The sequence below is a fragment of the Cavia porcellus genome, unplaced genomic scaffold (assembly GCF_034190915.1).
Source record: "Cavia porcellus strain 051 isolate PalLab524CR breed Dunkin Hartley unplaced genomic scaffold, mCavPor4.1 scaffold_37, whole genome shotgun sequence".
In the NCBI taxonomy this organism is placed as follows: Eukaryota; Metazoa; Chordata; class Mammalia; order Rodentia; family Caviidae; genus Cavia; species Cavia porcellus.
The window spans coordinates 9408730-9422140 of NW_026947520.1; the positions used below are offsets into that span (position 1 = coordinate 9408730).

The following is a 13411-nucleotide window of genomic DNA, read 5'->3' on the forward strand; positions in this document are numbered from 1 at the left end:
CCTTTGAAATTTAGATACTTGTAGGTTGTAGGGAGCAGCTCAGAATGGCTGCTGCTGCCCTGCCCCTCCCACCTGAGAGCATTTTGTGTGTCAGCCTACATTTCCCATGATCCTCCCCTTGCCTACAATGCACATGATGTGAGCAACTTCCTGCTTCAGCCTACATTTCCCATGATCCTCATGTCTGCCTACATCACCCATAATCCTCTCCTGCTTACATCATATATTCTGATATGACAATGACCTATCAGATAATACCCCGTGCCCTCTTCCTGCCTTTGGCCCGCCTCCACCCTATATAAGTTGTAGCCATTTTAAAAAATAAAGAGGTTTGAATGGAACCCCGCCAAGCCTCCATCTCCATCCCCTCTCCAGGCGAAGGCCCACGGATTGATTTGCGGTAAGGATCAGTAGGTGATTTGCCATATGTACAACCCTTTGTGTTGTTCCACCTGTGGACCAGGGCAGGCTGAGACTCCCATCTTGTGTGATCAGGAGGTACTGGAAGAGAGGGCTAAAGAAAAGTAGGTACCACCCTGGGGAGCAGGAAGTCTTCACCAACCTTTTTATCCTCCGCCCAACTGGTCAATTTAGACACAGAAGCAGTGACTCAGAAACTCCTAGATTGCAAGGCAATCACAATGCACAATTCGTCCCATGGATTTTGATGACACGGGCAGAGCTTCCAGCAGGTGACAACTTGAAGCCACACCCTGAAGGAACTACACGCACAGACACACCCACCATCTCTGGTGAGATTCTGGGTTTTTCCACACTCGATCAAACCTGCCTTAGGTAATTCCTTGCCCAGAAGCCTGCAGGATGGACAGAAATAAATCTCACAGGTGCCAATAATGTAAATGAGTCTCTGCCACACGTGCCTATGAGAGCTAAGCCCAGTGTTACAATCTCTAAGTGCATCCCAAGTCCTACAAATAGCTCATATTTACCCTTATTTATGGCAGAATAGTACTCCACTGTGTGTAAACACCACGTTTGCTTTATCCATCCATCTGCTGATGGATATAGAGGCTGCTTTCAAGGTTTAGCTATTGTGAGTGGTGCTGCTACAAACATGGGTGTGCATGGAGCACTGAAATATGATGCCTTTAACTCTTTTGGGGAGATACTTTGAAGAGGTAGAGCTGAGTCAAGTGGTCTTGCTATTTTCCACTTTTCACAGAATCTCCATATTTTTTTCCACAGTGGTTGTATTAGTATATGCTGCCACTAGCAATATGGAAGAGTTTCTTTTCCCCCCACAACTGCACCAGCATTTGCTTGTTGGTTTATTTTTTTAGTTCTTGATGACAGCCATCCTTTCCACCTCCCAGAGTGACACCATAATATTAGTGAATAAATCAGACTCAGTAGATTAATTATTGCATAGTTCACTTAGCATGAGAAACCCACAATATAAATAATTGCAAGAGTGAAATAAAAGGTAGATGATAGGAACAGGGTGGTAGACTTTGAGGAAGTGAGAAAGGGATTGGAGGGTTGGGGGAGACAAGAGAGGAAAAAGGTAAAAGGATTAAGATGTGATTGGTGGATCTGGGATTTAGCTCAAAAGCGTAAGCACCTGCGGGGCAAGCATTAAATTGTGAGTTCCATCCCCAGTACAATAATAATAATAATATTATTAATACGATGAAGAAGAAGAAGAAGAAGAAGAAGAAGAAGAAGAAGAAGAAGAGGAAGAAGAAGAAGCACTTGGTACATACATGACCCACTGTGTACTACTAGGTATAGCCCCTAAACGATTGAAACCATTGGAATCCAACATGGATCTGTATACCCACATATACAGCAGTATCATTCATGAATGTGGTTAGTATGAATCTCAAAATTATTTAAAAAAAGAGAAGAACTAAGCCTCCTGATTCTTTGCACAAATTCTGATAGGACAGATGTACATGGATCTGTACACCCACCAATACAGTAGTATCATTCATGACACACACAGGGATGGGTACTTGGGGTGGCCTGTGCATCGTGGTTGTCATGAATGATACTGCTGTATTGGTGTATTTGTTTAGGGGAAAGACATAAAGAGATGTGCACTGGGATGTGAACAAACCTCAGAAAGCAATGTGCTTAGCAAGGGAAGGGAAACACAAAAGATCACACAGTGTAGGATCTGTCCATAGGAAAGGTTCAGAAAAGGCAAAGCCACACAGGAAACAGAAAGCAGATGAGTTGTTTCCCACGAATGTGGGAATGAACGGAACTGTAATACTTGCTGAAGGGTAAAGGGCTGTTTGGGTGATTGAGGAAAATGTTTTGAAACTAGATGGGTGATGGTTGAGTGACACTGAGAATGCACTCGACTACCTCTAAATAAACACCTAAGGAGACTTCATTTTAGCCAGCCCAAGAACCCTTGTGTCATATCCTTCTCTTGACTGAGGTTGAAAACCTCAGCAACCAGCAGTGCATCACAAAAATAGGAAGATTTTGCACGTGGTCCTTAAGGTCCCTAATTGGTTGACTGTGTATTCATTATACAGGGAGAACATACAGGATGGACCTTATGTAATCAAGTGAGTGCTTGCCTTAGTTACTTTTGTTGTTACTGAGACAAAAAAAAAAAAAAAAACCCAGCGTCCAAAGTTAAGCTCATAGTTTGTAGAGGGTTCAGTCCATAATCTGCTGGGAGTGCACACTTCATTCTGTCCCTTATATCGTATGCAGGCTATCCACCACAGGGCAGGTGTAGCCTTCACACGCGTAATTCCAACAGTAGACCATAAATTAATCACACACTCTAGATTTAGCCAACTCTGAAAAGTCTGATCCCCCATAACTGCCTGAGGCTTTGGGGGGACATCCAAACACAAACCATAACAATGTTTGAAACACAAACTGAGGTAGAGGAAAGTATGTCCTTCTGGGCCTGATCTAGCAAAAAGTGTGAAATGCTTACATTGAAATGGGGTAGGTGTCAGGAAGATTCGGACTTCATGTACCGGAATAAGAAACTAAAATTCTGATGCAACCTGAATGATCTTGGAAGAGAACCTTCCTATGGTTAGAAGCCTGACTCCTATTTACGGCAACATTGTCAATGGTATTTTCAAACACCTATGTTTGTGCTAATTTGGAATTCAGTGATGGATAATGGCTACAGTATATGCCCTCATAGACAGATAGATGGATGGATGGATGGAGAGATAAATAGTTGGACAGATGACAGAATGGATGGGTGAACTGATGACAGCATGGATGGATGGATGGATGAATGGATGGATGGATGGATGGATGGATGGATGGATGGGTCACTGGATGGGTGGATGGATGGGTGGATGGATGGGTGGATGGATGGGTGGGTGGATGGATGGTTAGATGGATGGGAAGAAGAATAGATGGACAAATAATAGAACAGATGGATGGGTGGATCAATTGAAGACAAGATGGGTGGCCAGATGGATGGATTGAGAGATGGATGAATAGATGGACAGACATACAGATAAGAAAAGATAGATGGCTTGACTTATATTACTGATACTATGGAACATAACCAGAATGTCAATGTTTTCAAATGCAGAGGTGGCTTTCAAGTAGCTGTGATAGACAGGAGCTCCATATCATGTCCATCAGACTAATAAACAGTTTCCAACTTGTCTTCCGGGCAGATGTTCCTGCTCCCCAGCTTCTCTTTTGCAACCCCTCGCCCTTCTGCCACAAAAAGAATCCTCTTTCAAGAATGAGCCAGTGAGCAAGGCTGCCTTCTGACTCATGCAATATGCAGCATGCATGAGATCTGGGCACTCAGTCTGTCACCTCCCAGGGTAATTAATCAATGTGTTACTGCAATTAGAAGTTTATGGGACCCATCACAACCTGTGACTGTGATGACATAGCCAAGGATTATGTCAATCACGTCATCCCTGTGTGCAGGACAATAATGGCGGGCCAGAAACAAAACTCTGGCTCTGACATCCTCTGCAGGTATTTAGAGACACTTTGCGCCGAGTTTTCCCATCTGCAGAATGGAACCCATGAAAGTCCACCTCTCAGGGTGGACATGAAGAAAAAACTCAACGGAGCAGAAGAGAAGAAACTCCTCTCTTTAAACACACGTCATCACATGGGGTTACAGAAACGTGACTCTGCAAAAGCATTAGTCCAACTCTAGTGCTCAGCAGGAAAGATCGTGCGAACCCCAGGGGCACTTGGCAATCTCTGGAGACACCATTAGTTATCACAACTTGTGGGCAATGTCACTGGCTATCCAGTGAGTAGGAGCCAGCAGTGGTGCTAACCATACTACAAGGGAGACACAGGAAAATATGGCATCTAATGTCAATGAAGCTGAGTGGAAAAGCCTGCAGTAAGTCAAAACTCTATAACTCTTGACAAGTTGCTTCTCAGGCCAGTAATCCTCACCAGGGGTGAATTTACCTTCTGGAAACACTGAACAATATCTGGCTGTCTGTCAAAAGTCAACAACTGGCCACTGATAGCCCATTTGTGCCGCCAAGTACCCATAATGCACGAGGCCATATCATCCATGAGAAAACAATTATCCATTTCCAAATAGCCATTGTGAATAAACCTAGCCTAGATGCACAGTAATTATCCCTTATCTGAGTTGTCATTCCGGACAGTTTCAGTGACATGCAACCAACACACATTCTGGAAATAATAATATTTATTTTCACTCTTGCAGGAGAGAGGCCACATGCATATAACTTTTATATCATCATTAGAATCACTCCATGGCACTGTTTGTTATTGCAGGCAGTTGTTTACAATGACTAACTCATAAATCGAACATCGTGATGGCTATGCGCACACTGAAAAGGGAGCGTACAAAAGGGTATGTGTGGTCCTACCCCCAGTTTAAGGCACCTGAAGATCCTTAAACATATTCTTCATCATTAAGAAAGAGAATGACTATATGCTCACTCCAAGAAAATACCTTCTTCTTAATTCACTAAGTCAGAACTTAATTTTGTTTTGTTGTTAGCAGAATCTAGCCTTGCAAAAGCTGAGAGTGCACCAAGCAGAATCTAACACCCTGGTCAAAACTTTGCCACCTGTATGAACAGCTCTGTTGTGAAATCAAAAGAATGCTAGCATTGAGCAGAATGAATAAAGTCTGTTCAACCTTACAGTCACCTTATGTTTGATGGTTCTACACTAGATTTGGATATGAGCTGTCCCCAAAAAGCACATGGATTGAAGACTTGGGTCTCCAAAGCAACAATGCTCAGAAGAGGAGCTTCTCAGAAGTTATTGATCATATGGGCTGAGTTCATCCATGAATTAATCCAATGAATTAATCCAGTACATCGGGCTTATTAGGAAGTAGACTCCAGTAGGGTTCTCACAGTCCTTCCATACTTAAAGACACAGCTGCTTCTTGTCTGTTTCCAATTCAGTGCTTCCAAAGCAGGGGTAGTTTTACCATCCAAAAACCATTTAGCACAGTTGGAAGATTATTTTGGATGCAAGAGCAAAGCTGGCAGGTGGAGCTGCTAATGCTATCTACTGGTTGGGGCTCAAAGATGCTACTCAACATGCTACAGTGCCCAGGTCAGCCTTGCCACAGAAAATGATCCCACGCCCCCTGTGTCTACTACAGTGCACAGGCCGAGACACCTTGGTTTCACTCAAAGATCTATCTCGTGCATTTTAAACGCTTACTGTCTTCTTGGGCAATGGTTGTCCAACAGGAAGACCGTCCTACTGCCTAAGCTCATTTGGCAACACACGACGATTATTTTTGTTGTCGCAACTGGGAAGTGGGATAGAAAAGGCACCAGGCACTGTAAACATCCCACAGTGCTGAACAACCCCAACAGCAATGAATCAGCAAGACTCAAGGATCCACCTTGCTCAGCAGTCCAAAGACTCTTCAATAGAGAGCCTCCTGTGCGTGAGAATCACACAGTGTTGCTCCCATGTCTGGACTGGAAAATGCGCAATCCTGGAAATCACCCAAAGGGACCTAGGAACATGGGTCACCTCCATTCCATCTCCAGGCTTTCCAGGAATTTCCACTGTCCAGGGTGCTGCTCTTCATCAGCCCAGGGGCAGATCTCTGTTGCCTACTTCCTTCTCCTAAGAAGTGTGTGAGTATCACTGACCTTAGCACAGCATCTGTTACTAGGAGGGCTTGTTTTCCTTCTCAGAGAATGCTGGAGGCACGACTTGGCCTCTACTCACAGCATTCTCTGTTGTTTACACCCCAGGCATGCAAGGGAAGTACTTGAGGCCATGGCCTAGAGCCACAAGGGTTCCTCTCAAACAGGGCCAGAATGTAAAAGAGAAGATAAGATCAAAGCATCACTCTGAAAATAAAAAATTAAAATAAAAGATTCAAGATTGCCCTGGAGAACCTTTTTTTAAAAAAAGTATATTTCACTTTATTTTTTCAGTGCTGGGGATTGAACTCAAGGCCTTGCACATGCTAAGAATGCATTCTAACCACCAAGCTGGTGTTCCAACGCTGCTAAATTTTAATGCCTGTTTATTCACCTTAAAGGGCTAACGTAACATTTGTGGTGAAAATTTTGAATGCAAATGCAAGGAGATTGCTATTAATTTTTTTTTTACTTTATTCATTCAAGATAAGTTTTCAGACATCTGCATTCCAAGATCACAGTTGCTATTTTTTTTTTTTTTGGTTTTGTTTTGTTTTGCTTGTCTTTTTCGTTTTTTTTTTTTTTTTTTTTTAATCCGTACCACGGATCGAACTCATGACCAACTGCACACTTGCAAGGCAGGTGCTTATGCCACTGAGCTAAATCCCCAGCCCCTACAGCTGCTATGTAATAATGTCAGTATAAAGCACAAGGCAATTTCTCCACGGGCAAATACTAAGGCCACCCTACCTCCTGATTCCTAAGGATTTGTACCAACTCACATTGCGTGCTTACAGGGAAAAAAACACACGACATAAATGACTGCAAAATGGAGTGATCTTTCTATAAAGTAACTTCAACAGTCTTTTTTTATTTTCTGGTATCGGGGATTGAACTCAGGATCTCAGACTTGCCAGGCAGGCACTTATGCCGCTGAGCTAAATCCCCAGCCCCCAACTTCAACAGTCTTTGGGACATCATTTTTAACTAGATTTTTTTTAACACTGCTCTTTTAATCTGTAAGTGCTGGTGAGTCAGGGATAGGTGATACTGATGACTGAGTAAAAGTACTCCAGAGCTGGACACCTTAGCTCATAAGAACACTCCTACAGTGTCCTCATATAACCACCTGGAGGGCTTAATCTTGAAGGGGTTACATGCATTTCTTTGAGATGAAAAAAGGCATACATTCCGTTGGTTCATAGTTCATATTTTGCACGCATTTGACAGGTTAAATTGTTTGGGATGCTTCCTTCCTGTAATTAATGCAAATGTCCAAAAACAATAACTACTTTTAATTTTTTTTTAAAGATAGGGTCTTACTATGTGGTTCAGATGTGCCTTGCATGCATTCTGTAGCCCAGCCTGGCCTTGAAATCATAGCAATCCTGCCTCAGCCTCCAGAATGCTGGGATTTCAGGTGTGAACCACTATGCCGGGAAATAGCTTATTTCTAACCTACATAATCATTTCTCAAAAAGTCCAGTCCTTTTATAGAAATGATCTACAAATACAATCTTGAGCAACATAGCAATGAACAGCAAGGCATATCACAATCTAAAACAGGGCTGGGGATTTAGCTCAGTGGCATAAGTGGCTGCCCGGCAAGCACAAGGTCATGAGTTCAATCTCTGGTACCAAAAAAAAAAAAAAAAACCTAAAACAAAACTAATGAAGCCCACTAAATGACAACCAGATTCCACAGTTCGGATCCTAACAAATTTGGCAATGTATGGATGTCTCCTACATAAGCAGGCGTTCTGCTAGTTTAACTCCCAGCATGTGAATTCAGGTATTCAAGACAGATTTCGAATCTGCACACTTAGTCTAAAAAGAATTCAGAAATGAAAAGCAAAAACTAACAAGAAGATGGTATCACTGCTAATTGTAATCCCTTCTCACATTTAGTTTTCAAAACATCGATGAAAAGTAAAGTTAGCATAACCCCAGGCTCCCACGGGTTACAGTGGACAACACACATCTCTTCTATTTTCACTGTATCTAGGTCAGCAGCACTGGTTCTCGTATTTAATACCTAAGGTTAATCAATTTAACTTCTCCCCTGAATATGTTATACCACACTGTAACTTTTTATTTGATCATTTCCTTAAGTCTAAAGCTCTTTCTCTCTGTCTCTCTGTCTCTCTCTCTCTCCCTCCTTCTCTCTCTCTCTCTCCTTCTCATTCTCCCTCTCTCTCTGTCTTCAGTTTACATTTTCAATTCCCTGCTTCAGTGCAGAAAAGAACAAAGAATGTTTGGCAAATGCTTTCTTCTACCTAAAGATGATCTTGGTTCAGGGCAGAGGACCAAATAAAAAACCCACTAGATAAAGTGTAGAAAGCATTTTTCCAGGTATGTCTGGGTTCACCTCCCAGAGCTAAGAAGTAGCTCTTACCCCAGCTGCTAGTTTGCTACTGCAAAACAGAAAGGAGTAAAACCTTTAGATTTGTTTTGACACCATCAGCTCAGATAGACCTCCTCAGTCGGTGTTTTCTGTCCCATCTCAGTATCTGACCTGCTGAGAAGCAAAACAGTAATACCAATGATCCCACTCACCAGTCCTTGTATAGCTTTGAGACGGGGCTGTTCGCTGGGAGGCTAGGATACTCTTTTCCTTTTCTTCAGGAGCTTAGAAAGACGTCCCTTTGTCCCCTGGGCCAGCACCCTAGCCTGAAAGCTCCTGGGGTGTGGATAAGACCTGGAGAGTCAGGGCAGTTTTAACCAGCCATCGCGGCCAGCAGAGTCATCACTGGGTCATAGTTGCATCTATAATGAAAAAGTTATTTCAGCGCTTGTACACCCGCACTTGGCCCTCTCCTATGCCCCACATGCTTCAGATATCAATCAGAGATAAGTTCTCCTGCCAGAACCCAGTAATCACACTGCTAGATCTGCCTGTGCCGGTCCTGAATACTTTACCCTAATCTTTACTGACCTGGTGACTTTGTGACCTGGAAAAACACACAGACACACATTCACTTAGGAGCCTTCCCTGTTTGCAGTGGACTTCAGCAATTGTCAACATACATACAGCAAGGAAACAGAGTGCCATCCACCAATGAGGGAGAGCTTTACAATGGGAGGAGGATGGCATGATTTATTTTCTTTCTTTCTCTCTCTTTCTTTTGCTTTCTTCTTTCTTTCTTTTGTTCACTTGATCAAGAACAACCTTGGATGTAGCTTAGGGCGGTAACAAAGAGGATGCTGTTTGCAATCATCGGTCTGCAGTCTGAAGCAGCTAAGCCCAGCCAGCCTGCTTGCCCAGTGAGTTACGCATACAGGGCAGCACAAACAGCCCCCAGGAATTCATTCTGTGGGCCCACACCTTGGCGTTGAGCAACGCCAGGGCTCCCATGCTGACTCTGGGGAGCGGAGAGGGGAGGTGTCTTAGAAACGTTGAGGAAATATAGAAGGAGGGCACCCCCCCCCCTCCAGCCTCACACCTGCAGGAAAATCAGAGCCCAGGACAAACTCACTCTCCGCCTGTTGATTTATGTACTCTCGCCCGCCCTTTCTGTGTCAGCTGATGATTTCATGAAGATGTACAAATAAAAAGAAAAAGAGAACAAAAGAAAAACAGACAGCCTAACTCTGCACTTTCGTTGCTATGACTCCTCTTTTACCAACAACACCGTGATTCTTTTTCATTATTGTGGGTGCCCCTGGTATGTGCAGGCACCCACATCATGAATGTGTAACGTAGCCACCATTAACCTCTGTCCCATTCTTCGTAGTGAGTACACTGAAGCCTGACATGTATTTGAACAGGAATTTGGATGATCCAGATATGCAGCCCCAAAACATCACCCAAAGGCAACATTTGACTTCCTAGGCTCTTCTCCATAGAATTTATTATTTCCAGAAATGTCTTACACCCACTAGCGGTCCAAATTCCAGCATGTCTCAAGAGATTGCTATGCACTGAATGCTTTAAGGTTCAAAATGAAATGTCTATAGCAATATCATATCTCTGCAGTTCTAATTCTCAGGAAAGATTTGTTCTTCTCCTCCCCCCTCCACTCCAGGGAGGGCATGGTTTGGGGAGCCCCAGGAGGGAGGGCTTGCAGAAACCAGCCTTAAGCCCTCTCCGCAGTCTCTCAGCCTCTGTGTTAATTGTAGCTCCGAGTCCCCCAGGGGCCAGGATGCAGCATAAGGTAAAGAATGAGAAAAAGATCAGAAAGTTCTGCGCTCTAATGCCTGGTCAGGAAATGCTTTCAGCAAAGCAGAAGCTGGCCCTTCCTTAGAGTGACATTTTCTTAGAAGTTACCCTGCGGCATTTCCCCCTGAGCAATTCCTGAGATACAAGCAGTTTCATCCCTCTCTCCCTGTCCTCACAGTGGTCCTTCTCAGCCACTAACCCTTTCCTCTTCCTCACCCTAGGACATCTTGCTGAACCAAAGTACACGGGGCTACAGGCCATGCCTCCCTTTAGACTCCATGCAGGCACAGCAGTCATCAGATCATGTACTTCTTTGACAGATTCTATACAAAACATTCCCCTAGCCCAGGATCCCGCATGATAGCTGCATCAGACCTAAGTGAAATACCAGGTCTTCTCTTGTTAGGTCCCCTCCCCCCACCAAACCCCCCTTCCCAGACAGCACAACCATCATGGCAAAAATTCAAAGCTGTGCCCTGATAATGCACACCCCCTTCTTCCCAGAAGCCCCTGTGGATTCTCCCTCCCAAAAGTTTCTGCCAAAGCTCATGCATGGAAGCTTTACCCAGTCCCTTACACTCTCATGAAATAAATCAGCTCACATAAGTCTCAGAGTCCTTCCCCCATCCAAGCCTATATCAGGCGGAACCTGCCCTTTGTCTGCAGAGAGCCGCCACAGCCTTCTTGGTGGTGACCCCCTCGTGCTCCCTCATTAAACTTTCTTATCTAGTGGCCTCCTCTCTTTTAATATTCTGCGCTGCTCTCGATTGAGAACGAAGTTTCCACTCAATCACCGTGCCCTAAAAAACACAAGATCAGATGGTAACTTGTCTGAGCCCCTCATGATAGCCTTGTGACTGGCCAGGGGGGAAGAGAATCACACAGCACCCACTGAAAAACGGGGGTAAGGAACTGGTGGTACAGAGATGTGTTCCCAAACTCCATCCTCCCTTCCTAAATAGCCCTCATGTAGGACCAAAGATCCACATAGGAGATTTCCTACATAGAATACTTTCACAGCACATCATTTCTTATGGACATAATATTTACTACTGAAAAGAAAACCTGGAACCCAGCTAGACCAGAATCTCATCTTGATTCTGATGCTTGCTACCCATGTGCTCTTAGAAATGTGGCTTAACCTCCTGGGGTACCAGCCTTCTTATCATAAGCAGGTAGAAGAATACATTCCCGGCGGGGTTACTGATTAGAAATAATGGTGTAAGTCTTCAGATCTGGCCAGGAAACAGATGCTACTTTTTTGGAAATTTTCAGAGTACAGAAAATGTTTGCTTTCAGGTGTTATGAAACACACTATGTTTTGAGACCTTCAAAAACAGGGGTTTTGATCTGCGAACCAGTGCGTGTGATCCAAGCATCTGCGTGTGGTGGAAACTATCCAACGGTTTGCATTTCCATGGTGGCAATGACCCTACCTAGGATCCAGCCTGCGTGCCTTTCTGATTTGAATTTTTACCCAGAAAGAGGCCCACATAGACATTGCTGATGGAAAATCCTAAAATCCTAAAATGCAATCCTTCTCGGCTCAGTAAGCAGAGGTTCGAGTCTCCAAGACCGACACGCAGCTAAGCCATAAGATAAGACCAAGAAGGCTTAGTAATTATGGCCCAGAATCAAGGAACAAACAGTGCCATGCAAATGAGGCAACCGTGATCAAAGCAAGAAGGGATTTAGGCAAGGGTTCTTCCCTTCCCATAGCAGGAAGAGGAAACCCAGGGCTGCAGAAGCCAATGGACAGATTCCTCGTGTGTGTCACCCACAGTGACACAAGCTCAGCAGGGAGGAGCACTCAACCATCCTCCACCAGGCCACGCACCTTCATCCTTGAGTTCAGAAATGGAAACACATCTGGCACAGTTTCCCAGAATGGTGCTCCCCAAAGAATCTCATCATGATGGGCTGTCCCGCCCCGAGTTCAAAGAAAAGGGGTCAACTGATAAGCAACAGAAACTTCTGAAGCCATGGGCACCACTTTTCTCTGTGTAAACTGATTTTCTCCAGTCTTTGCTATAACGAGGAGGAACTAACACAACATGCCGTGTTGTTCTATCTTGAGTCTTGGGACCGTCTTTGGTGATTACAAATCAAAGTTATGGTGTGGCACAGAGTAAAAAGCACATAGGAAAACCCCTCAGAGTTACTATTTCATGTCCTACATTTAATATGAGCGGAATCAGCTCAAAGAAAGAAGACGGAAAATTCTGAGTAGTTTGAGCCCAAATTCTTTCAGGTGTTTGTGAGTTTTAATGATTCTTTTTCCCCTTCGTCTTCTGAGCAGGGTTAATCACATTTGCTCCTTGATCAAGTACATCTCGGAGTCTGAAGTTATAGCTTTATTATTAAACCAAAAACTGAGTCCTAGTAAATTACTTTTCTTTCAATGGCATTCTAGTTTACTCCGGGAGGAAAAAGCCATGGAAATTAATTGCCTCTAATATTTTTTCAGAGCATTTTAAATAGCCCTAGGAAACTGAGCTGAAATATATGCTTTTTAAATGTTATTCCTTTCATATAAGTACCATAACAGCCAACACATATATTCAGTTGAAATGTGCCCACAAAAGCACAACAAAAATACATTCACTGTGCCTGTCTGATCTGTCTATTTTATTTAACCTGGTTTGCAACTCTCAAATCAATGCATTTGTGTATAAATACATACACATACCATATACACAAAAACTTTTCAGGTTTCTTATAACCACGTGCGTTTATCTACATACGGACCATCCCTGACATATTGTTATGGTCTACATCTAGCTGTCCCCCCAAACCCCTATTCGGTCCTAGTGTGGCTTTTGGGAGGTGTCTGGATCGTGTGTTTGTGATGAGTTTACAGCTCAATGTGATGTTGGAAGGTAAAGCCTGGTTGGAGGAGGTGGGTGTCTTAGTCACTTTTTATGGGTTGCTGGTACAAAATATTTGACACCCAAAATTAGGGAAGTAAAGGTTTATTTCTTACAGTTCTTGGAGGTTTCAGTCTATACTAGGCTGGCTCCAAGGCAGCATGGCAGGGGAGCCCTTCATGGTGGCTGAAAACAGCAAGGCACAAACCAGCAAAGGAGGCACATCTTCTTCCTGCCATTACATCATATCCTGGCTCCACCCCCGGGCAGGTAAAACATTTCCACCACCAATC

The 13411-nt window shown here is 43.8% G+C and overlaps 1 protein-coding gene and 1 long non-coding RNA gene across 6 annotated transcripts in view; one reads left to right on the forward strand and one right to left on the reverse strand.

The window, feature by feature from the left end:
* LOC100717716 (steryl-sulfatase-like) overlaps nucleotides 1-13411 on the reverse strand; it is a 188675-nt gene that overhangs the window by 162843 nt on the left and 12421 nt on the right. The window contains exon 2 of one of the 5 annotated variants that reach the window (XM_063243264.1): nucleotides 8649-8858. The exons of the other annotated variants lie outside the window; for them this stretch is intronic. The gene's annotated coding sequence lies outside the window, so the exon portion shown is untranslated. The remainder of the gene's footprint in view (nucleotides 1-8648; nucleotides 8859-13411) is intronic. 5 annotated transcript variants of the gene reach the window in all.
* On the forward strand, nucleotides 326-6336 carry LOC134474732 (uncharacterized). The gene is made up of 2 exons (XR_010045588.1): nucleotides 326-400; nucleotides 3636-6336. It is a non-coding gene; the product is annotated as an uncharacterized LOC134474732 (long non-coding RNA).